Below are 25,441 nucleotides of genomic sequence, written 5' to 3'. Positions count from 1 at the left end.
GTGCCGGCGGTACCGGCCGTGCCCGGAGCACCCCGGGGGCAGCAGTGCCGGGAGCTGCGCGCGGGTGCTTCGCGCATGCGCGCTGAGAGTCTCTGCTCCGCCTGGTTCCCGCCCGGCAGGGGTCGCTCTCGGCCCGCGCGGCGCTGCCCGTGAGGGCGGCTCCGCCCCGAGCACCCCCGAGCACCCCCGGGCGCTGCCCCCGGCCATCCCCCGAGCAACCTCTCCCGGGCGCCCCTCGAGCATCCCCGAGCACCACCGAGCACCCCCCGGGCACGCCCCGAGCACCCTCCGGCGCCTTTGTTCTCGGGCAGTCGCGGTCGGGGCTGGGCGGGGGCCGGAGACCGCAGCCCGGGTCGGGGGTGCCGGGGCGGGCGTTGCCGAGCCGAGGCTCCCAGAGCGGGGCTGGCCGGGGATGGGGGTGCCCGTGCCGGGGGAGCAGGTGCAGGGCGTGCCGGGCCGGGGCTGCCCGGAGCCGGGTTCCCGGTGATGGGAGTGCCCGCGCCGGGTGTGCCCGGCGCTCCCGCCGCAGCTCGACCTCAACCCGGGGCAGGCGGAGGGCTGGCAGCTCTTGAACTGGGAACGGGCAAGCGGGACCAACGTCTTCGTCGGCAGAATCTTAATGAAAGGCTATTTCTCAGGGGTTCCAGTGCCAATTTTCGGCCCTTCGTGTTGGCAGGGAGCCGTACCCCGGCCCGATCCCATCCGGTATGCCGGGCACGCTGCTGTGTTTGGGAAGAGGAACAGCGGCAGAAATACAGGCAGTGTGGGCATAGTCCACCGGGAGCGACAACAATCGCGACATGCAGGCCTTTGTATTCTGTGGTGCGAATGATCTCATTATCCTTGCGGGGGTCTCGGCCAGCTACTTGAAAAATACTTATTAAAACCACAGCAGCTTTAGGGATAGGGAAGGGAGAGAGAACAAACTGGATATGTTAAAATAGAAGGGGGAAACAGCCACAGTAGCAATAACGGGTCGGGACCTGCTCTTCCATGCTGTCTTCCTAGTGGAGGCTGAAAGGCCATGACACATCCCAGAGTGCACATCAGGGTTTTGCCTCTCTCTGTTCCTCTAGCTACCACATGTTCCCGCGAAACCTCGACGTGGGGAATGTTGGTGCATGAAGAGGGACCCATGTTCAGTCACACAGGAGCCACCCTCTGACATTCCCACTGCTCAAACACCAGGTCACCTGGCTCATCCCCTTGTCCTGCCCCGGGCTGGCCTGTTTGGGTTTAAACACGTCCCCCCAGGGCAGGGGTAAGGCGCAGATGGGCACGGGAATGACCCCACAGGTGTGCACGGTCCCTGGGGCTATCTCCTGCCCGCTGCCCGCTGCTGGTGCTGCTGTGTATTCACCATCACGGCACTATTTCCACTGCTGCTTCTACCAACGGCATCTCAGTTTTTTGAATCTGTGGGTTAAGGACGTACACAAACTCTGTAGGAGCTGTCATGTGTTCCTCTAAGGAACCAAGAGATGCAAATCAACAGGCAGTAGAAAATCCCTTCCCTTCCCTTCCCTTCCCTTCTCTTCCCTTCCCTTCCCTTCCCTTCCCTTCCCTTCCCTTCCCTTCCCTTCCCTTCCCTTCCCTTCCCTTCCCTTCCCTTCCCTTCCCTTCCCTTCCCTTCCCTTCCCTTCCCTTCCCTTCCCTTCCCTTCCCTTCCCTTCCCTTCCCTTCCCTTCCCTCTATAGTTAACCTTAAGTCTCTGTCCCAAAAGAAAGGGGTATTCTAAAACAAAGGACAAAACCCAAGGGAAACAAAGTTGAGACCATATTGCTGCTGCATAGAAAGCTTCATTAGCCCTGTTGGCATAGCAGTCGTGAGAGAAAAGAAACCAAAACAGTAGGAGTGATGTGAAGGGACTGACTGCCAGGGATATGCATTTGCCATCTCTCGATGTCTTCAAGCCCAGCTAAAGGCCTGTCTGAAGCTATTTAGTTCAGACAAGTTACTGATTTCAGAGTAACAGGGTGGAATTTTCATGACTGTAGGTACAGGAGGTCAGGCAGCCCAAGCCCTTCCTGCTCACCCCGGGAATCTACAGGAAGGAAATGCAAAGGAGGATCACAAGAACACGATGCTATTTGTGCTCTTGGATAGGACTTCACACCAGCACTGATTCATCTGGCTACATCGGCATTCCACAGCATTACTCAGCCCCTCAGATGGGCACACACTCGAGGGTAGATCTCTCTGGAAGAGGCCAGGTCTGCTGACCTTATATAATTTCTGATTTTTCAGATGTTGAGCAGCTGTCCCCAGTCTCCAAGGTATGACACAGCCAGGTGGTCCTACCCCTTACTGGGGCTTTGCACCATCTTTCTCACAAGATCTCACTGCAGTCTCAGCTGCTGTAGCTCTGTTCCTCCTCAGGAATTAGGGCTTCGGGCTGTGCTAGAATAAAATCAGATGAAGATGGAGAGATGGATCTGTGGAAACGTTTGTTTAGTGCCCAGGAGCAGCCCAAAAGGCAAACTGACTGTTAACAATTATCAGGAAAATAATGGAGAGCAGATCACAGTTCTGCCAATGAACAGATTCATAGTGAAAGCTGCACTGTGATTTCTATATGCAGCTCTGTCTGCCTCTCTCAAGAAAAAGATTTGGAAGTGTTTCAGAGAAGACCAACAAGGATGATCAAATACAAAGAGGATTTTCCATGTGAGGAAAAAGTGGATAGTCTTTTTAGGCTGGAAAAGAATAGACTGAAGAGGATTATAGTATCAAGTTTAGCAAATAGAGGTTGCCTGCAGTATGATTTCTCATCATCCCTTCAATATAAGAACCCACAGCACCCCATAAATTAGCAGGTAATAACAAAAAAACAAAAAACGGATCTTTTTTTGAATGTCATGCTATGTCAGACTGCTTCACACAGGATGTGGTGCACCCCCAAAGCTCATATACATTCAAAAATAAATTAAACACTTTAACGGGAGAAAAATACCCACTCACATCGATGGAATGCAGGACCCCTTTGTGCTTCTGGAGCCCACGAGCTGTGGATGGCTGAGGCTGGCAGAGTGTTCCGGGAAGCACCGTGGGATCTGCAGCCTCTGTACCCCAGCATGGATTCACCAACCAGACTCCAGGAATCAATCACCAAATTGCACTGTCTTCTCCTGGAACAAGCTACCAGTGGAGAAATAGAAAACAGGTTTTTTGTAGCTATACTGAAACTTCACAGTTGATTTTAAGCCTCTTAGACAGTATAATGCTGACTGCAAGTTCCTGCTGAGGGCTATCGACTCCAGCCTGTGCCAAGCTGCAGGGAACACCCCGTGCCATGCCTGCGTGTGATAGAGCGTGTCTCTGCACCAGCAGCGTGACTGACTCAGATCAGAAACCAGCTTCCCGGGACTTCCCACCAGCATCCTTTCAGACTGCTATCCAGCAGCAGAGATCTGTGCATCCACGAGGTGACAGGCACCAGAAGACAGCATCATCTTCAAACCACACGGAGGGATTAGTGCAGGCTGGAAGCAGCCCCCTGCTGCGCTCTGTCCGGGCTGGGACACCCTGCCTGGTGGGCTGTGGGGAAGGAGGGGGCCTGCACTTCAGACGTGGCTTTCCTGGGTCGTGTGCTTGTCAGCAGACGCCATGGCAAACAAACTGCATGTTCTTGTAGTGTAAATCCTAATCTGGTTCTTTCGAAGCACCTGCTGTTGTGCTGCTGTGGCGCTAAGGAATGTCTGCGTGATGGAATGCAATGCTATACCTTAAATACTTCAAATTAATTGAGAGCAGTAGTGTTTCGTGCTATGCGAGTCCACTGACTATTTAATCTTGTAGGTTAGAGCTGCAGGCAGCATGGATTGTGTGGGCAGGATGGGCAGGTTGGCCAGTGCAGACAGGGCACCAGAGCAGCAGCTGACGAAGGCCTGTGTGGTGCTGTTCTGTTATTACTTCAGGCGGTGTCTGCTTTGTCACACACTTCCTATTCTGTGACACACTGCTCTCAGCAGTGATCTGGCAGTCACAGATTTTCCATCTTTTAATCAAGGTCATTTCCCCATCACCATTATTTTGGCATACCTTCTACTGCAAGAAAGAAGAGGCCAATACTGAGCTGTAGTGAATGCTCAGCCAGCCAAATTCCATATTAGCAGCATGGTTTAAATACCCAGCCTGCTTCTACATGGTGATCAAGAACACAGGGAGTGGAAGGGGCCCCTGCTCCAGTTTGGTAATGCTTCCTTATTTCTGGAGTTTGTTAGCACAATATCAAAATTACAAACCACAACACTCTCCATTTCTTACTTTCATTTTGAATTAAAGATCTTTTATTGAAGACTCTCACTTCAAAAACCAGCCAGGCACTTTCTAATATCAAGCAAAATGCCTGAAGAATAAATTGCTCCTATCAGAAATAAAGCATTTTAGTTCTGCCAGAAGCAGAGAGATCTGTGTTTCTAAGTCCCTCCAAAGGCAACTCCATCTTTCCTGTTTTCCTCTCATTTTCTTTTGATGCAGGAAGCCTGCACATTGCAGTGCTGTGATTGGGTTCAGCTTTGGAGCAGTGTAATTGTAAATATTCATTGGAATCCAAGCTAGTTTTCCCAAGTCTCTCTTAAAAGCTTTGCAGTTATACAAACAGCCATGGCTCTGCATTAGCCTCACAGCCTGGAGGCTGCCTATTCCTCCCCAGCCCCAAAGTCTGCTCCGTCAGAGGCTGCATGGAGAGAAATCAGCCCTGCCAACCATTTTAATCAATGCTCTATTATTTTCTTTATTCCCTCTTTAATGACTGTGCCATAGAACTGGCTCTCAGATACAGGTACCCAGTGGGGCTCCTCACTGGTACCTACACAAATAACATGGCTCACCTTGGCTCACAGTTGCCCTGACTGTCCTGGCCACGTGTTTCAGTCCCTGTCTCTTTGCTGATGTTGACAGGGTGTCTGTGAACAGCTCTGAGTCCTGGTACGTGGTATACAGTATACTGTATGTAGTATATGGTATACAGTCTGTGGTGTATGGTATACAGTATATGGTATACCGTCCTGGTATGTGGTATAGGGTATGTGGTGTATCATATACAGTCTGTGGTGTATAGGGTATGATGCCTGTCACCATCCCTCCCTCCTCTGTGAGTGCTCTGTGGCTGCTCTTGTACACTGGGGCAAGGCAAAGGGCTGCAGACTCCTACAGCCCCTGAGAAGCTGAGGGAAGCTCTGTCCATCAGCCAGACCCTGCCCTTTGCCTGTGCCAGCCCTGCACAGCCAGACTGCATGTCCCAAGTGGATCATGCTCTCCAGGTGGTCTCTGACAGCAGCCATGTCCTGCACAACTCATTCGCAGAGCAGCACATGTAAGAAACTGCACACAGCTATTCTGCTGGGAAGGGAAATTGAATCCAAACGTTCTGATAGTATATCTACACTCCCATCTCTGCCTCATCCACTCATGTGTTCCCCACTATGGGTGGGACTCTGGCCAAAGCCTGTGGCACAGCAGCACATGAAATGCAGATGGTGGTATTGGAGCCTTCATCACCCACTGACCTCCTCCAGGCTCTGCTTGCTCCTTCCAGCATGTGTTACAGCCTGGGGCCAGGCAGGGTGGCAGCCAAAGGGGAAACACTGAAGGAGACTGTGATGGGGCTCTGGGAAAGGCAGAGCTGCATTACAAGGTAGGAGCAGGGGTAGATTTAGGAAATGAGCAATGCTGGTGTGAACGTCAAGAGGCTGATAGTCCATCTTCCAGTTCTGAGGTAGGGGAACCTAGGAGTACCCTGTGTATTGTGTATCTGTCCTTAAAGCTCTCCTGTGATGCAGGATCCTTGGGCCCTGGCAGTCTGCTCACCTGTTCTGTTCTCCTTCCCTTTAGAAAACTGTTCCTAAACCAAATCTTTCCTGATGCAGGCTCTGGCTAGTAATTCGTGAGTGTTCCTTCACCAATGTGAAGAGAAAATGGCTTTTTTCTTTTTTCCAGGAGTTTCTTACATACAGCTGGTGTTGTGATCTCCCTCAATCATGCAGAAGTAAAAACCAAAAACCCAAACCCCAACAAAACAGCCAGATCATAAATCACAAATGAAACCCTGTCTAGTAGAACTCCCTGCCACACAGAGCAGTAGCTATGAGAGCAGATGCCCTGTGGAAGCAGATGAAGTAACAAGTCCTTTATAAAGATAACAGGTCCCAGAGTCAAAACAGCTGACGGAGAAAAATTCCCTCTCCTGTAGATCCATATCTGCTGGTGGCAGCCATCAAAGCGTCCTCTTCATCTCTTTTCCCAGCTCAAGGCTAGCTGCCTTCAGAATGTGGTGGAGGAGACATCCCTGGGGAAAGTCCAGCCCCCAGCTGAAGGGAAGGAACGTGGAAAACCACATGGTCACGAAGAAGGGCTGGACGTTGAGACAGACCCAATGGCATGAGCAGAAGGAATGTGTCCCTGGGGTCCCTGTGGGAATCCATCCTGTCTTCTCCAGACACAACACATCACCTTTTCCCACCTGCGGTGTGACACTGTGACCCCTCAGCGGCTGCCAGGGGAGGGAGTGTACCAGTGGACACACAGCCTGGAGCCCCACCAGGGTCTCTGGTGTAAGAACACCCTGGTCCATTTGCTGCACAGCCCTGGTGCAGCTCATGGTATGAGCTGGAAGCACAGTCCTTCCCTTCCAACTCCATTTTGCAAAACAGCCAGAGCACTGTTCCTCAGTGCTCCTGCTTGGATGATTTATCCAGGTCACGGTGAGGACAACTGGCTAACTGAGGTTAACAGCTTTCTCAGTTTCATTTCAAAAAGATGTTAGCATGGGGGCCGTATTAAAGGATGATATGCCAAATCCTAATTCATTCACTAGGAGAGCTCATGATCAAGTGGGGGACTAAGCTGACAAGCAGGGCTGTGCTGCCAGTGTTTCTGTAAAGGGCAGGACCATGACTCCTGCTCCCAGTACTAAATTACACCTGGCACTCCTTGCACAGGCATCCTGCTGCCTGCTGCAGGGACCCAGGACCACCAGCCTTGGGAGCCCAGGGCACCACGACAGGAAATGTATCAGCAGCTGGGGCCAGTGCAGAAAAATAGATTGGAGTCCTATCTAGAAGCAGGATGTAGGGAAGAAAATATGACCAAGATCTATAAGATCAGAAGTGTCATAGGAAGATGATTAAGGAATAGCTGTTGTGGCCTTTTCCAATAAAATGGTAGAATTTGTCAGGGGACAGGTTCAAAACAAAACGAAGGAGGTGGCTTCTTATCCAAGCATGGCCAAGCAGGGGAACTGACTGCTACAGGACTTTGCAGAAGCTGGATAAGATCTGAGTTACTAAATTAGTTTGACAAGTTATGGATGAAAGTTCCTCAAGGGCTGTTAGACACAGAGGCTCCCCCTTGGGCTCAGGAAGCCCCCTCACCACAGAAGGTGGGTGAGCATTTGATGAGCTTCACGAGCTTCCCTTGTTCTTCCCAGGGGAAAAAAACTGTTTCCTAGACAAGGCCATAAGATGCTGCTGGACACAGAGCCAGGTGGAACACTGTCCTGCCACAGAGTAGTGTTATATTTTTATATAACAAGGCTTGGTGCTCAGTACTTTAATTGGGAGTTTAATTGGGTTTGTAAGAGAAAGTTGAGAGCTGTTTTGTCTGCCACTTTCACACTGAAACCAACAGCAAGGCTCAGCTGAATTCAGTATCAATGTGTGGAGAGGGGAAGGGAAGGGAAGGGAATAGGAAGAAGCAGAGTGTCACTGCCATGCTGTCCTTGCACAAATCAACACACGGTCATCCATATGCATATGCACAACAAAACAAAGGCACATGCTGACCCTCTCCTGCATTCATCCATCTGCCACCATCCACAAGCACAGACAAAGGCACACACATCCTGCTCCCACCTTCACTATGGGCAGTTGGAACACGGGCTTGCCACGCGCAGCTCAGCCCACATGCTGGGCTGGCTCCTCACACACAGAACAATGGATGATGTGAGAATAAATAGAGCATCTTGTAACTTTCCTTCAAATGCACTAAATGTAATCAGTGCATTGTGTTCATATATACTGCAATGTATGTATCATTAGATATATGAACATACTCATAGGAATATATTTTTCATCACCACGTGAAATGAAACAAAATGTCTCCACTTTCACTAACAAGGGGGACAGCCCTCCCAACCCTATTTTAAATGCTGCCCTCTGAGCTGCTGCTTAGACAAACCAGCAGCGCTGAGCTCATCCTGTCATCCAATATGCTGGTACCTGGTGCTCTAATGCCAAAAGTACCTGGTTTATTCAACCAGAACCCCAAGCATATTTCACTAGCAAGTTGTTAAAATAGACACATTTTTTTAATGGCTTATGCGGTGGCAAGTAATGCTGCAGTGTGCAGCAGCAGGAGTTCCCCAGGTTTCGAGATCAGTTCTCCTCACCCCTGCTGCCATGTGGATCCCAATGAGACCTTGTGGTTGGAGTCCACTGAGGAATGCTGGTGCCTGAGCAGACATCATGCAGACAGCCTGCTGGCTGCAGAGCTGGGAGCAATGTGCTTTCCCAAGCCAGGCTCACACGCAGGGGAACACACTGAGCAAAGGGTCTGACTTCTACAGCTTCTGAAATGCAGGGGTCGGTGGGCAGGGGCAAACAGACCCAGCATGGGGTGGACTGGCATAGGCTGCCCTGCAGGCCTCCAGCAGGCAACGAGGGTGCTCCCACCCTGATGTCCAGGAGCAAGCTGAGGGTTTCATCCACAGCAACGTGGCTGAACAGGTCTGAGCAATCCTAATCTCCAGGCTCACAGCACGTAAATGTCACCAATAGCCAGGACAGCTCTGTCCTGAGGCAATGTCTTTGCGGCCATCCTCTTCTTGTGGCTCCAAGGCCAGCAGTAGGAGCAACACCCACAACATCTGTGCATGACAGCCATCACACCCCCACAGCAACTGCAATCCCATCACCCATGTACAGCCAGCAGAGCCGAACCCATCTCCCTGCTGCCTCCGACCTTCCCCTCCTTACTGGGAGGTGACAGACTCTACTCTCACACCTTCAGCCTTTCCCTACGCTGCCATGTAAACAAGAGCAGCAGATTATCATTATTGCTGTGAATGCATCAAATAGAGTTCCCTTCTCAGCCTGGGCTGCCAAGCTAGAGTGGACTGGTATCTTCTCCTACCTGCTCCAAGCTCCCTTCCGTAGCTGGTGGCTGGCCCCCAGGTCCTGGCTCAGCTGCTGCTCTGGCTGCATTTCTGCTCCAGGTCTGCCTGCCTCTCCCTCTGCTTGGTCTGCAGTTGATAGATCCTCTGCTCTTGAGCATCCAGCTATTGACCCGCCCAGGGAAAGAAAGAAAAAATGGAAAAAAAAATCAATTAATACTAAACGGCTTAACAAAACCCTGAACAGCACAGACCTAATGCTGATGGGGGTGGGGATTGGCAGGAGGAGACACCCCCCCACATTAGCTGCAAAAATCTGATGTTCTGGGGACAGGAAGCCAATATGGTAGGTGTGATTTGACATGCTTGCCCGCAGCAGGCAGACATGTCCAGCTCGGGAAAGCAGAGACTCTGCTGACTGGGGCACCTGCTCTGCTCACATAAGGGGTGTCAGACTCCTGTGATGAGGGAAACAAAGAGCAACTGAGCAAGACCAAAATTATTCTAACCAGTAACCAAACATGCAGCTCCTGTTGCAGCTGCGTGTTGCTCTTCAGGCGTTTTCCCTGTGTCTGCTGTCCTTGGAGCAGAGCACAAGGGGCTCAGGTATACCCCACAGCCCATCCATCTCCCTCCCATTCTGCCTGAACAGGAGCAGCTCTAAGGTTCAGCATATTCACGTCTTGGTGTCCCAGCTCCAAGGTGTTTTCACAGGGCATAAGCAGGGAAGAATCAGAAATGTAAACCAAGGAGCATTAGCATGGCAAGACTCAAGTATGGACCCCAGCATGGAGCACTGTCCTCACTGCCTTGGCCATGTACTCCTCAGGGATGCTGCTCATCTTCTTGTGATGGGCGAGAGAAGCCACAGCCAGCAGGCATTGGATGGCTCCTGCCCTGCTAAGGATGGGGGACAAGAGAAAATGCTGGCCACACAGCTTAGGAGCTGGTCTGCTTGGTGGCTTAAATTCAGCAGAACTCCTCTGCATTGCTGGCTGAGGATTGTGCCATGCCCTGCCATGAACAAGGGTCCTGTGTGCAGGTGAGAACAGCATCTTGCTTCTGCTGCTCAGATATACCTGGAAGCAGCCCTGTGCTCTGGAGAAAGGGGTCACCAGAGCTTCTCACAAGCACTGCCTGGCCACCAGCGCCTTGGCTCAAGCAGCCCTCCTGCCCTAGGCAGGCCCTGCTGCATGGAGGGCTCTCCCAAGAGCAATGTTTCCCAGAGGCTTCTCCCTCTGGGCATGTGTCCATCTGTCCTTCCAGCACTGCCACTGCCCTTGGACCCCCTGGGCCCACTTGGGCTCCACACTGCTGCCAGGAACAGTTGAGTGCTGCCAGCAGCACTGCCAACATCCACCAACACCAGCAGCAACACAGGGGCCCCATCAATGTTCACTGACTTGCTAAACCTAGAGAGGATTTTGATATTAATTAATGCTAACTGATTAGTAAAACAGATTTATTGAAGACTGTCACCCGGCTGTCAACATTCAATAAATATACTAATAATCAATTTGCATGTAATTAACACGAGATCATGTTAATGTCTACATTAAAGATGTATTTCAGCACACGGCAGCAGTGTGCAGCCCATGGTGCCGGGTCCTGGCTCCCACTGATGGGGGCTGAGTGGTGTGCCAGGTCACAGAGGGGCTACTGGGAAGTCCTTGGTGTAAGGGTGAGCATCCACCAGCAGCAGGAGACTGGATAGATTCCAAAACCATCGGCTCACAAAGCTTTGTCAACAGGGATAATGAGAGGCACATTAGAGATGGAGAGGAGCTGATGTCTCCTCATCATCCCCCTCCCCCAGCCGCCAGGCAGGTGAGTGGGTTTGGGAGGCAGAGTGATTCTAGGATTCTCTGTGCAATGAAGCTCCCTGCCAGCTCTCAGGCACCAGGAGTGCCTGTGACAACAGGGCATGTCACATGGAACCATGGAGCAGCCTCTGCCTGTGGGTGCGAGGTCGCCAAGGGCTGCATCCTGCCCAAAGCAGCACTGCCTGCTCCAGCTTCTCTCCTTCCCATGCCGGTTAGACAAGCCCACCTTTCTCCTGTCCCAGCGCAGCCCCACGCAGCGATGAGCGTGCAGAAGGAAAGAAGGTGGCATGTTTAGGGTGAGCATCTCCCACCCCCACCCCTTCTCCTCTCATTTAAGTGGAATCAATTGTGCCATTTCTGCTTTGCTTTTCAAAAGCAATTACTTTCATGTCATTTTTACAGACATGCACGGAGAGCGAGAGAGTGAGGGCTTGATTATGCCCCCTCCCCTCCCCATCGTGTGGCTTCCGCAGTGGTGGTGAAGTATTAAATTAAATGAGGTATCTATGGAGCGGCGATGGTTTCAGGTCAGAGGCGCTATGGAAAGCTGTATGCTGCACTGCTCCTGTATATGTAAATGGATATATTAAAACCACTGATGTCAACTTGCAGCACTCATCTCTTCTGCTCTCGGGTGATCAAAGCTGATTGCAGAGGCAATTACTGCGAAGGAAAAGAAAATCACGGCCTCCTGCTCATCCCTGAGCTACTGGAGTTTAATTGCTTAGTGTAGCTGAAGCTGCCTCTCCATCCCCCTGGTATGCACACACACATGTGGGAGCATCACACACCCAGAGACAGACAGGGATGGGCATTTTTGGAGATGGGTGGGGAGAAGCACCCGAAGCAGGGGAAGACCACAACATGAAAAATAATGATGCTTAAAAATGAATTAGACCACTACAGCAGGCAGGGCTGTATCTTAGCAAGCCGTTGGATCGATAGCACAGGGAAACAGGGCAGCATAAATACATGCCTGTGAGACAGCCTCTCCTGTTCTGTGGTCTCTGGTCCAGGATTTACAGTAAGGCTGCTTCAGTCTTTTACAGGATGTGGCTAATCAGACTCCCAAATTCTGGTGACGCAGGTAAGAATCATGACCTTTGTTTTACTGCTGAAATAGCTTGGAGGGAAGATGTCAGTGCTGTCCTGAGGAGTCCCAGCTCCTCACCCTGGTCCTACCTTTGTGTTTCAGATGGGATTCTGCAGGTGCACCATGAAGGCAGAGGACACTTTTTCGGCAGGGAGCACTGTAATGCAAACACAGCACTGGGCCCAGTTGCCATCAGCCCTGTGCCACACACCTGCCCAGGTTGCCCAGCTGTACCACGGTCACCTCAGTGCTGGTCAGGCTTTGGCTGAACATGAGCTCTTTGTGTGCACACCTGTACCTAGCCTGAAGCAGGGCTCAGCAAACTGTAAGGCATCAGATCTGACACTACCATGTTACAAGGGAGCAGAGGGGAAATAAAGAAGGTGGGGAGGGGGGCAACAAAAAGACAAACGAAGGAAGCCACAGCCACCCCTGTGGCACCGCAGAGACGTTGGCATCACTCACACAAGGCAGGAGAGACCTGAAGGATGGGAGGTCCCCTGTAACCCAATTCTCTCTCTCCTCCAGCCTTGGCCAGGACGAGTGCTCCTGTGAAACCACTCTCACCTGGCACCTGGAGAATAGGAGAGTAGGAGAGACCCAGAGAAATCCAGTGCTGCAGTGCATAGCCAGAGCAGCCACCAGCAGCAATTCCCACAAAGGCAGAGGAACAAAAGCCCCTAATGGTGAGAACAGTTCTACTATCCCACAGCTGCATTTGGGAATGATGAGTCTGGTCTCCAACAGAAACTGTTTACGAAATTATAAGTGCTATGTTACTTGTTCTTCTGAATTTTTGATCCTTGAGGGTTTTGCTTTTGTTCTTTTCTCCTGAAGCACTGCAAAGTGAAGGATAGGGTATTTTGTTTTTTTTTAATTGCAACCAAAGTCTGGGACTCTGTTCTTCCTGCTTGATTTTACAACAGGAGCTTCAAAAAATCAACAGAAAATCAGGAAAACCAGAAATGATCCCTGTGATCTGCTCTGGCTGCAGGAGTGCCAGAAGCCCTCAGCAGTGCTGCCTGGCGCCTGCCCATGGGTGGGCTCTGCCACGTGGCCTCCTCCCTGCCCTGTGAGTCCAGATTTTCAACTCAAGGATGCAATTCCTTTTTTATGAGCTGCCTGTCTCTTTTTGTTCAGCTGAGAGTGCTTGGAGCCCTTCCCCCACCTCCTTTTCCACCGCTGCTCTGGTTTTATTCAATTCAACACTTGAGGGAACTGCAGATGAAATGTCTCTGAATCTAAATTGCCAGCGATAGATCTAACAGCCTTTTTCCCTCTCCCCTCCCCAAAGTCCCCCAGACAGAAAGCTCCAGCACATTGTCTGTGCCGTGCTGGGCTCCAGCACCAGGGAGGGCACGGGGGGCACAGCCCCCTCCTGCCTCACCTGCTGCAGGTGAAGGGAGAGGACAGAGCCCCTCACCTGGGTCGTGCCTGTGTGCCCAGCGCTGCCAGCCTTGCTATGGGCTTGTCATGCCATGTGGGCAAACGGTGGAGGAAAGGTTAAACTTCTTCTTTCCGTAGGGAAAACCCTTGACCTTAGGGCATAGAAAAGTAGTCAAAAGGAAAAATAAGGCAAAGAGAAAGGAGGAGTCAAAGCTGGGAGCCACAGAGGATTTAAAAGCCCGAAGGAGTCTGTACACGGGGAAGAGGCTCCTGGGCAGTCCTGGGGAGCAGCTCCCTCCACAGAGCTGGGATTCGTGGCATTATCTTCATGCTGGGAAAATTAAATTATTTTTGTCCTTTGGCTGCTCAGAAAAATAATAAAATATTATCAGAATATTACTGAAAGAATAATTTTTTTTTCTAAGTGTAGAGACAGAAAGTGAAGCATTAAGTGTAATGAGAAATGAAATACTTCAGTGGACTCTAAAGCCTGGTAATACTGAAACCTAAAGACAACTGCTTAAAAATATCAACTTTGAAACGTCAATATTATTCTATGGAAAAGACCAGTTAGTGTGTTAATCCACAACTGCAAATGGTGCCCATTTCCACTCAGATAATAAAAACCACAACTGACCTCTGTCTTGCTCCCATAGTCCTTCAGTCCCATTCACTCCTCATACACAGATGGGATGGAAAATTCCCTCCCAACGGAAGGAGATGTTGAGAACAAAACAAATAAATGGAGTATAAAAATAAACATACCAAGAGGCATCATGCTGACTGCATTATAGATTTTCATTTTTAATTAAAAGAAAATCTGCCTTTGGGTATCTGTTAGGAGAACAGAATCCTGCTGTAGAATTGGTGGCCGGTCCAGGGTCTGGAACAGTGCAGGTTTCCACAGAAATCTGGTTCATTATTTGCAGTGAGAGCTTCCTCATCACAAGAGGTTTTCTGCCGTGGATCTGGCATTTTTACACCTGTCATGAGGAATAATCAGACAGCCTGGCTTGGTTTGAAGCACTGGAAAGGGGCCTGCTGGGAAAATGTGTGTTTTCACACACTGTGTGTGTGAAGAGGAGCGGAAAAGGGATCCTATGGCAACATCTGAACACCACCAGGACACAGAGCTGGCAGAGCTCTGGATGGCACCAGTGGAAAAGTCAGGCTTTTCTGATGAAACAGAAATCTGCAACTAGGCAGCTCAGATAATATAAATCTTCCTTGCCTGATATTCCTGTGTCCTGATTTGCTGGGCAAAGGGTACAAACATGTTCTTCCCACCACTCATTTCCCCTCCCTGCTGGGTTGTATCCCAGGTGATGACACAGGACACACTGGGCACACACTGCAGGGACGAGCACAGGGTCTGGTTTTCAGGAGCAATGGATCTGTGCAGCTCCTGTGAGCATCACAGGGATGCTGGGTGCTGAGGAAGGGGAAGCAGAAGCTGTAGAATGACTACACTCATCACTGACAGGCACATGCTCTCACGAGAGTGAGGGGAAGCCCAGAAAAAAAAAAAAAAAAGATGAATGCTGGACTGAATAGACAGAGGAGCACGGACAAACACAGGAGTAAGCAAAGACCTTAAAAATTTAGCAGTTTATTCTGAGGTCCTGGTGGCTACAGTGCTGTTCCTGCCCAGCTGCAAACCAGAGCAGTTTCTGATGGAAGATCATCGACACAGAAATCAACCCAGTTGCTCGGTGTCTGGGTGAAGAGCAGCACCAAAAAGGGCTCCCCACACCAGCTGGTTTCCAGCTCTTTACACTGTGATGCTCACAATTGTGCCTCCACTGCAGCAGCTTTGAGCACCTGCCTGCTTCTAATGGCTGACCACAGCTGTAAGCAAGTGTGGAAATACTGAATAACAACCAAGAGCTTCACTGGAAAAGCCCTCAAGGAAATTCTTGAGATTTCTTGAAGACACAAATTCCCCAAGGAAACACCTGAGATGCAAATATGAGAACTTGGTACCCATGGCTGTATCACCCTGTTTTAAAGTCAGTCTATATATGTTCACTGGAGACCAAGGGCATGCAAAAAAAAGCCCCACAGGTGAAGACTGTGGCTTTTGAAGCTGCTGCTGCCAATGACTCCGTGGTTGCTTTAGGGACAGCTGAGGCACATCTGTCAATACTGAGAGCCCCATCATCTCTGGATAAAGAAATACACAGTGCTTACAAACGCTGTAAGAGAAACCTTTTCTGTGAACATGCTGCAGCCATGATGCAGAGCCCCACTTCACCCATTTTCATGGCTTCAGCAAGGAAGGAAACCTCAGCTCCAGTCTCCTTCCCAGGCTGTGTGAGCTCTCTACCCAAACCACCCCCTGCACCCCAGACACCCCTGATTCTGCAGCTCAGCAGGAGCCCTCGTGAAAGCAGCTCCTCTGGGGGGACAGGGACTCCTGCTGCCCCTTGCTGAGCACCCTCTGAACCCTGCATTTAGGAGAGGTCACCTGTCTGGAGCAAGGCCAGGGGAAGAGAGAATGATGAGAGCAGCTTGAGCTGAAGGAAGCAGAGGGGCCCTGTAAGAGCAGCCCGAGGCAAAGGGCTGCAGGGCAGGGCAGGGCAGGGCAGCAGAGAGCAGACTCTGATCCAGCCTGGGCTAAAAGCTGCACTGCAGCACCGGGCTGAGGCTGGCACGGGCAGGTGCAGAGCCTGGCACAGGTCCCAGGGAGTGGCAGTGCCACGGGCACTCTGAGCGCTGGCACTGCAGCCCCTCTCCCTCTGAACTGCTCCCAGCTTCACTGAGCTGCTCCCAGAGCCTCCCCTGCCATTGCTGACAGGTTTCAAGGTGAGATGGGAAAGTATCACAGAGCTGGAAGGAAAAGATAGGAGGAAGGCATGAACCTCACTCTACAATCACACTAGCGTTGTCAGAATAAAAGTCAGAGCTAAATCCTTCGGCTTCACAGCTTCCCCCTCTGGAAGGTGCTCGGGCACAGACATTTTCCATTGGCTGCCCATTGCAGGCAGCAGGGAGAGGCTCCACAGCATGTCAGCACAGCAGCAGCACCACCAAACGCTGCAGCAGGAATGGAAGTGATGCAAAGCAACAAGGTCACAGGTATGTCCAAGAGCCCTCAGAAAGGCAAAGGCTCTCAAGATATTGCACAGGGAAGCTCAGAATTGCTCTCAGTTCATTAGGCTTTGCCTGAGGGGTTTCTTCCAATATTAACTACAAACAAGCTTAAGGTTTCGTGCATGCAATGCAGAAAGGTGAAGGGGAAGGTTTACCAAAAGCCATTTGTAAATATGCTAAGGCAATTCATATCTGTTTTTAAAACTCATCAAATATCCTGTGTACTAAGTCACCTTAAACAAGAACGTTGAAAAAGATCTGTCAATACAACAGCATCTTTTTCTGCATAGAAATTTTACATCAGTGCTGGCAGAGTCTGTGCATAAATTACACATGGCAGAACACACAGTGCAATTTCCTTCCCTCCAGGCACCGACACTGTGTTCCCCTGCAGCCCGCCTGCTCCTCCGAGCTTTATGACCCCGGTGAGATGAGCTCTCGCTGTTTTTTCCTCGTTACATTCTGATATTTCAAAGCATGGCCTGCTTCTCACTCCCATCTCCCTGCTTCACATTATTAATGAATTGGAAAGCAGACATCATTAGTTTTTGGAGACCATTTCTTTTAAAATTTACAGAACCCTTCATCTGAATCCCCAGAGCCAGTCTGCTGTTCTCATCTTGGAATCTTATTAGCATCATATCTCCTGGATCCTGCCATGCAAACTGCATTGCTATGCACTTTCCAGCACTTGACCCTTTTGCGGACAGAATTAATTTTCTTTTTGAAGCCAGAGCAGCCTGCTGTTGTGCTTGTTAAAGGAACAAAACTCATGGTGGAAGAGAGGAAATAAGCAGAGGTTATTCTCAGTTAAATATAGGCCACAAAGAGTTTTATATAGGCAGGCTGAGAGAGATTGGCCAAAAGAAATAATAGATTGATGACGCTTTATTACCAGAAGCATTTCCCAAAATAGCAGACAAATAAACTGATGGATAATACTCACTGGGAATTTCTGGATTTATAGCTTCTCCTGTTCAGCAGCATCACCTTTCTTTGCAACAACCTGAATCTGCCATCTGTTTCTGTATCCAAAATATCCCACCAGACTTCTGGTGAATTACTGGAGACTTTTGGTGGAATTAATGTGAAAAATGCAAAGAACCAGAATTTGCTCCCTGCTCCAGGCAATGGAAAGGCGCCCAAGCTCTCTATGAAGTGCCTCAATTAAAGCCCTGGTACAAAGAGGCCTTTCTCTAAAAGAGTGCAATATCTAGCACCCCCAAGAACATCTGTGTCACTGCCACTATCCCCTTAAAAGGCACCACATCCCTAAGACATGAAGTAAAGTAGTACTAGAAAATGTAAAGTGTTTCCTGCTCAGTCTGGGCCATTTCTTATTGCACGGTACTCCTGGAACTGAAAAACATCCCTCCCTCATCTGCAGTGTTTTTACAATTTTGCTTCTGCTGCCTGGTTATAGCAGAAGTCTTTACTGGGACTACTGTAGAGGAAACTCCTTAGATGAAAGCTTCTTCCTTTCCAAAACCTCATCAGGAATATGTTAATAAAAACTGCAGAAGTTTAAGTAACTTCTTGCAAAAAATACAAGGCCAAGGAGCCCAGAATAGCAGAGCAAGGCTTACACCTTCACTATCAGTAAAGCACCTGGACTCAGGAACTGGAATGGGTCATGCATGGTTCACACAGCTGGCAGTGGGGTGGGTCACCAGGTTAAATCCAGAGCTGACTGGATTGCTCTTTTCTCATGGCTGGACACTGGTCTAGGTGAAAGGAGGAGACAGGAATCCAGCTCATCCCAATCACACAAGGAACACAACCCTGGAGTTCTATTCATGCCATGGAGTCTAAAGGAAGGGTGAAAGCTCCTGAGCCAGGCAGGACTGGAAGCAATTCATTCCTCTCTGCACAGCCTGCCCTGTCCATCCGAGCCAGCCCAGAGGTCAGCCCTGGAGATGGTCTGTGCTGGGAAGGTGGTTCTACTTCATTTAGCTCACAAACAGACAAATCTTGACAGCACCATCCAGGCACTTCTTCCAACACTGCAGAGGTCATGTCAGAGGCACACCCAGCACCCCAAGCACCTCTCCCTCCCCTTCCTATCTTGCCATGACCCGTAGCATTGGTCTGCCTGGGAAAGAAAAGATCCCAGGCACAGGGAGCTCAGGCAGTGGCAGGACGGTGCCTCATGGTGTGCAGCAAGCCCAAATGTATTTTCCAGGCTACTGCCTTGTCCTTTAACCTGTCCTCCAAAGAGCAAGAGAACTGGAGAACTGGTACTCACTCCTTTCTCCTCGTTTACTCTTCACCTTCTGAACACGTGGCAGTTGTGAGAGCAGCAGCACGAGTGCCAGACACAGACTGGCAAGAGCTTATGAATAGCACAGTGGATGATCTATAGCCAAAGCCATGGGCAAGTGCTAGCCATTAGTCTGGGCGCTGGTAATGCACTCCCTGAGTCCATTACTCACCAATCCATCAGGCAGCCTGCTACAGACACAGAGATTCCAGCACTTCTAAATCTGTAAAGCGATGGCTGGCAGCCTGCACTACATGCCCTAGGTTACAAGGGCATGGAGGAAGACAATTCATTTTATGTCATAGCCAGTATTTCTTCTTCTCCTTTTCTGTGTGTACTTAAGAAATGGACCTTCTATTATCTGCAGATTGATAGCCAAGAGAATGCTCTGGTGTCTCTGATCACATTTACCACTGAGAAAGCTTTCAGAGGACGATGAACCTCGCAGTTCTCATTAGGTGGACTAACTATGGAAACATGCACAAGTGCAGCTGGAATGTCTTAATTTATGAACAGTGCTTACAGTAGAACTATTTTAGAAAAACACAACAATCACAACACACTGTTAGAACACTGGATATGACAGAATCAAGGTTGCCAGCATAATCTGGGATCTCCTGCATAAGCATTTGCTATGGGCTCTGATGCACATCTCACACAATCCTAGTAGTAGTATTTATATATTATGTAGTTATTAATTCACACGTGCACAGAAAAGGCATCAATCAGTGCTTCCTACCACAGCTCAGTGTGAGGCTCCAGCTCCAACCTGCACTGAGTGCCCACTTTTCAAACCTTTCACAGAACTTTGCTATTAATCTGCTTGTAGATGTTCTATGACATTCATCACTCTCAGTTCTCCAGGGGCAGTCCCTAATCTCAACAACCCTGCAAGAAAGAAGTTTTATCATCTGCACTTTCCAAGTGCTAAACAGAGACACAGAGAGACTCAAGCCCAAGACTTGTCCTCTAATTTTAGGTGCTTGGTTCAAAGTGTCTAGTTCTAATTTGTGAAACACTTAACAAATTTATAGCACTTCATATGTTTCAAGCAACACTATGAGTGCTCAGCAGTTCCACAAAGAAATACACTCCTGTTCTGGCTGTGCAAGACAAGGAGTTACCTGCAAGGATCCACTACCTGCAGTACCACAACAACACAACAACCACAACAACCACAACAACCACAACAACACAACAACCACAACGAGCCCATGGCTGTGTCTGTCACTGAAGGCTCCCCACCAGGCAGCTCTGAAGCCACTGCTTGCCATCCACCAACACTTCCAGGTTCCACAGCAGAGGGGTGAGGAATCCCTCACGTGGCAACCATGTCTGGCATGTGCTGATCCATTTCCAGGGCAGGATCTGTGCACACAGCAGGTCACCAAAGAACAGGCACTCACACGTGGGGCTGGGCTGAATCACACCAGCATGGCAGGCTCTGTAGCTTGGGAATGTAGGTCAAGAAATGGCAAGCAGCCAAAAAGAGCATATTCCCATAGAAAAATGTCAATACTACTTTTATGTAAAAATATGAGTCAATATTTATATGTAAATTAAACACAGGAATTTCACACATTACTATGTAAATAGGAAATTAATTTGGAATACCTGGTTCTAGGCACCTTTTTAACTTTCCCTTGCCACAGCCAAAGTCTGTAATGCTGAACACACCAAACCCTCCCTCTTCTCCAACCTGGCTCTGTTTTGCCCACCCACAGCTGCCTTGATGTCTGTTTTAACTTTGTATTCAGGAGTCTGAGCATAAATAGGAAACACCACTCATGTCCAACACGGGTGGATTCATGTTGCAGTCAGCATCCAAAATGTCTCATTTCATGCATTTTGAACACCCAGATTTGTAATTCAAAACCACTGACATGTTCTGGTTTGTTTTCCTTTTTGGGAGCCATTCTGGCCTTAGAAGAGCCCAGGCAGCCTGGAGCACGAGGCGTGGCCAATGCAACTCCCTTGGAGCTCCTTGGCCAGAACCAGGGCTGGGAAAGAGGGAAATGGAAGAACGAATGACAAATGGAAAAACCATGCAAAGGAAAGCATGTGAGCCTGGCAGAACTAAAATCAAAGCTTTGTCATCCCAAGGAACATCACCATCCCAAAGAAGGAGGAAGAGGCACACACTGATGAATGGGAGCAGTAGGAACTCATCTGCCTTGGAGGCATCCCGACATATGAACTCACACAGGCACAGAGGAAACCTCACTCTGCTATTCCTGCAGGGAACCCTCACCCTCAGGCTAACCCTAAAGCAAGCATTAACCTACTTATTGTGCCCTGGGGCAGTTTTCAGGGTGAGGAAGCAGCCTGTTTGGGAGGAAGGGGAGCAGATCTCATCTCATCTCAGTACAATACCTGGGTACAATATCCTATGGTCACCTGAGAGCAGCAACATGAACCTCTTGTCATTTTGGCAGAGCTGGGCTAAGGCAGAGCACCCTCCCATCCTTGTTTGGAGCCATCTCCTTCCGTGAAGAGACAAAGTGTAACTTCATTAGAACAGAAGGGTCACCACTTTAGGAGCCCTTTTCTGGGGCTTTGGAACCTGCAGCTTCTTCCTTGTGCCACTGAAGCTCTCTGACTGAGCAGTGAGGGCCCAGGCTGAGCCACCTGTCCCAGGTCTGTTCTGCTCATCTCATGGACGGGAGAGGGACGTGACCACCCACCCTGCTCACAAAACCCTCCCAAATCTCAGCTGCCCTCCAAGAGCCAAACACCACCCGCCAAAGTGGGGGAGTGCCAAGACCTCCCTTCTCTGGGCATATGCTCATGAGGTTTGAGCACTCTCTGTCCCTTCAGAAGATTTATCCTGCATCACCTGTTCCTCTGGCTCACCACCAGACCCCAAAAACTTGCTGTTATCCTGGATCTTCAGGGTCAAACACCAGAGCTTCCATTCCAGTATATGATCACAGCAGCAGGAGATGCTGGTGCAGTTTTTAGCACGGGTTATCATGGAGCTGCCTTTGAGACACACACACATATAGGTCCTGGGTCTGGGGACAGCACAGTGACAGTGGCAAAAACAAAATAAACCGAATCACTGGGCTGGGCAAAACCTGAGAAAGGGTGACAGTGTCTGGGGAGAAGCAGCCACAGGCACTGTGTGAGCAGGCACAGCTGGCACTGGATGCTGAGTGACTACGGTGAGGATCTGCAGCAGCACTGCTGCTCTTGGCTGGAGGCTGTCACCTGTGCTGGGACAGCTACAGCCAGTGATGCTCCCCTCCCTTACACCTTGGAATACACACTTCGAAAGGAACACGTGGTTCTAAGGAAGAGAAACACCACATCTCTCCAGCTAGGAGCCTAATCCTGCAAAATCTGCTCCTTCAGTTACTGAAGAAAAGTCTAAGTGGCTGAATTCCACTGTGCCAAGATGATTAACCATGTAATTTCCAATCAGAGCGGTCTTTACAAACACAGATCAGCAGAAGTGAGCACTGTGAAGAGAGTACCAGAGCCACAAACAGGCTGGTCTGATGCTCAGGACCTTAACATCAGGATGAATCTTGACAAGGATCCTGATTTCCACCTGGGAATTCAGCAGCCTGCCTTGTTTTGCTGAAGATGCTGTCCACACAGCACCACTTTGTTCCCTAAGTCTGAAGCACCCTAACAAAATCTGCCTGTAGCATCTTTGATGCTTTTGGGTAATTGTTTTGATACAGAACTGTGCTGTGTTGCCTCATCTCACTGAATCTTTGCCTCCATCAAACCCAGGACCAGTGGTCTGGCTGCAATCCTGCCACCCGAATTTTATCTACACCAGGAACAAGGGAGCTGCGCATTTACAGTGTGATTGTTTTCGTTTTATTTATTTTCTCTGTCCTGCAAGTGATCAGCTTGCTTCTTTTTAAAGCCTGCGGTCACTTTTAATCTACTTAGCTGGGATTAATTAGAGATTTGTTCGAGATTTAAAGATTTTACACACTTTGCTTAAAACTGTTTTTATCTATAACCATCAGGCAAAAAGCCCCATGCAGGCAAGCTGTTCCTAATGCTGGGCACATCCATCAGGTGTGCCAAGGCTGGTGATGTGATGCTGATGGCTGATGCTTTTTGCTGGCACACTGGTGCCCTCGTGGACCTGCTCAGACAGTGCTTAGAGTCCGTCTGTACATCACCCTTCTGCAAGACTGAGTAAGGGAGGGAAAGAGCTGCCAGCTCAGGTATTTGCACTGGCATCAGCAGCTGCCACTGCCACAGAGCTTGGCACAGAGGAGTGGGAAATTGGGATTATCCATCCAGCCGATGCTGGCATTGCCCAAGGGTGCATGCCTTACCCAGGAGAGGTGGGAAGGAAACTGCAGCTGCTGGGGGCTCTCTGTAACTGTACCCTACTGCTCCAAACCGGTACTGGAAGAATGGGAGCAGGCAGTGGAGTGACAAAGTTGAGTGGGAACCCTTGTGGGAAATGCCAGTGGGCACATGGCTAAACTTAGTGTGGGGGTAGGCACCAGCCCTGAGCAGCAACAAGCAGAAGATGCTGCAGACTCTGGCTGTGCTGCTGCCTCTCCTCTCCTCTCCTCTCCTCTCCTCTCCTCTCCTCTCCTCTCCTCTCCTCTCCTCTCCTCTCCTCTCCTCTCCTCTCCTCTCCTCTCCTCTCCTCTCCTCTCCTCTCCTCTCCTCTCCTCTCCTCTCCTCTCCTCTCCTCTCCTCTCCTCTCCTCTCCTCTCCTCTCCTCTCCTCTCCTCTCCTCTCCTCTCCTCTCCTCTCCTCTCCTCTCCTCTCCTCTCCTCTCCTCTCCTCTCCTCTCCTCCCCTGTGTCACACAGTCTGCATGCTGGTTTGCCTTGTACCTGACGTGGAGGGTCTCTTCATATTCCCACAGCAGAAATCTCCAGCCACAGGTAAAAAAGCACAGTCTGTGAACTCAGTGCTTTGTCCTGGGGATGCTCAGTGTGACTCTCACTGTCACAGCCTGTACCTGCATCCACTAAACAAACCACACACAGAGCCACAGTATTTTGAAACTGATGGAAAGTGTGAGATTCTTCGCTTTGGAGGCATTTGACACCAAAAGTGATTTGGAACCAGGGAGATAAACATTTGGGTTTTACAACTGAAGCGAAGACTCTCAAGAATAGCAAATCACCCTTTCTTGCCCAAAAGCCCTTTTGGGGACTTCACAGAGCTGAGGAAGGCTGAGCTGCCCTGGCCCCTGGGCTCTCCCAGCCCGCTGCTGGGAGTCAGATGCTGCCCAGAGTGGCAGCTGTGACCCACGCAGCTTTCCAGGGGCCTGCACATTATTATTTATCCTCTCCCTGTGCACACAGCTCAGAACGGTGGCTCGCCCAGGTGCAAGAGCCCAAATGCACTCTCGGTGCTCCCCAGATCACTAGACATGCAAAGAAGAGGGAGAAAAGAAAAGAAAATGTCTTAATACCTGTCCTGAATGTCGGGATATTCCAGAGACCTTTCCAGTGCTGCCCCCGAGCGCTGCAGCGTTGGACAGGACCCTCAGGGTCCCTCCCTGCAGCTCTCCCGAGGTCACAGGGCTCGTATCCAAGCAGGGACTGGAGCTGGCGAGAGCAAACCAGCAGCAATCCCACTGCGAGAGGCTCCGAGCGGCTCCTCAGTGCCTACGAGCTCCCTCACCTGAAGAGAGCAGGGCTCTGTGCCTGCTGAGAGCCCCAGGGGACACGAGCAAGCCCCGGCTGAGCCACCTGTGGGACTGCCTGGCCATCCAGCCCGGTGCCCCGGCCCTGCATCCCCAGAGAAGCTCGAGGGGAGCAGGTGGGAGCTTGGTAGAGGGAGAAATGGGAAATAAATAAAGCAAGAGGACGGGGTGGGAAGGGGGGCTCAGCTCTCGTTCCCAGACGTTTGCACTCCCAGACTCAAGCAGACTTTGCAAAGCGAGTGTGGACCCTCCTGGCAGGGCAGCCGGCAGCTGCCTTCCCACGCCGCAGTTTTTATAAATTCTGGGAAACACTTTTAGACAGACACTGGCACTCATAAATTATACAAGTCATTTGCATATTCCAGTCATGAGACATTATGCAAATGTGACTTGATTTGCATAATGGATTCCTCTTGTCGCTTCACTTGCTTCATGCTTTTAAAAAACAAAATGAAATAAAATGAAAGCGCAGGAAGGTGAAAGCTTCAAGTTCCCAGAGCTGCTGCGCCTCCTCCTGCCACACTGTCACCCTCACCAGCCGCACACTGGGGCAAAGGAGAGTGAAAAACCAAAGCCCTCGTGGGCTATTTCTCTGGTAATTACAACAAACTAACTTTCCCTTGGTTTTGATGCTTCGCCCCAAGCAACACATCGCAGGCGATTAGGGGAGCCGAGCTGTGGCGGGCAGGAGCAGCCCGTGCCGGGCTCGGGCAGGGGAGCGGAGCGCCGGGCGATGCTGGGGCTGCCATGGGGCTGCCATGGGGCTGCCATGGGGCTGCCATGGGGCACAGCTGCCCCGCCAGAACCGCACCAGCGCCGGGCTGGCACAGGTGCATGGGGAGCCTAGGGGAGGGGCGGCGTGGGCTGCTGATAGCAGGAGGCAGCGGTGGCAGTCAGGACGTGGCAGTGGCAGTGGCGGTGGCGGTGGCAGTGGCGGTGGCAGTGGCAGCCCCGGTCCGGCGCCCCCGGCCCCTGCAGCCGCGCCAGGCGCAGCCGTGCCAGGCGGCTGGCGGCCGTACCCTGTGGGAAAACTT

At 50.5% G+C, this 25,441-nt stretch overlaps 1 long non-coding RNA gene across 3 annotated transcripts; it reads right to left on the bottom strand.

The window, feature by feature from the left end:
• Nucleotides 1–1,779: 1,779 nt before the first annotated feature.
• On the bottom strand, nucleotides 1,780–24,372 carry LOC148222433 (uncharacterized). Of its 3 annotated transcripts, none has more exons than XR_015806383.1 (4): nucleotides 24,174–24,372; nucleotides 9,133–9,277; nucleotides 2,962–3,138; nucleotides 1,780–2,400 (listed from the first exon to the last, which is right to left on the bottom strand). It is a non-coding gene; the product is annotated as an uncharacterized LOC148222433 (long non-coding RNA). The 3 variants fall into 3 exon arrangements; XR_015806384.1 differs by lacking the exon at nucleotides 24,174–24,372 and adding an exon at nucleotides 17,454–19,423; XR_015806385.1 differs by lacking the exon at nucleotides 24,174–24,372 and adding an exon at nucleotides 9,367–9,499.
• Between the last annotated feature and the right edge of the window lie 1,069 nt (nucleotides 24,373–25,441).

Source organism: Sturnus vulgaris, chromosome 12 (genome assembly GCF_052056855.1).
Source record: "Sturnus vulgaris isolate bStuVul1 chromosome 12, bStuVul1.hap1, whole genome shotgun sequence".
NCBI lineage: Eukaryota > Metazoa > Chordata > Aves > Passeriformes > Sturnidae > Sturnus > Sturnus vulgaris.
Note: the sequence above shows the minus strand (reverse complement) of the source record. Positions and strands in the feature narration are given on the sequence as shown.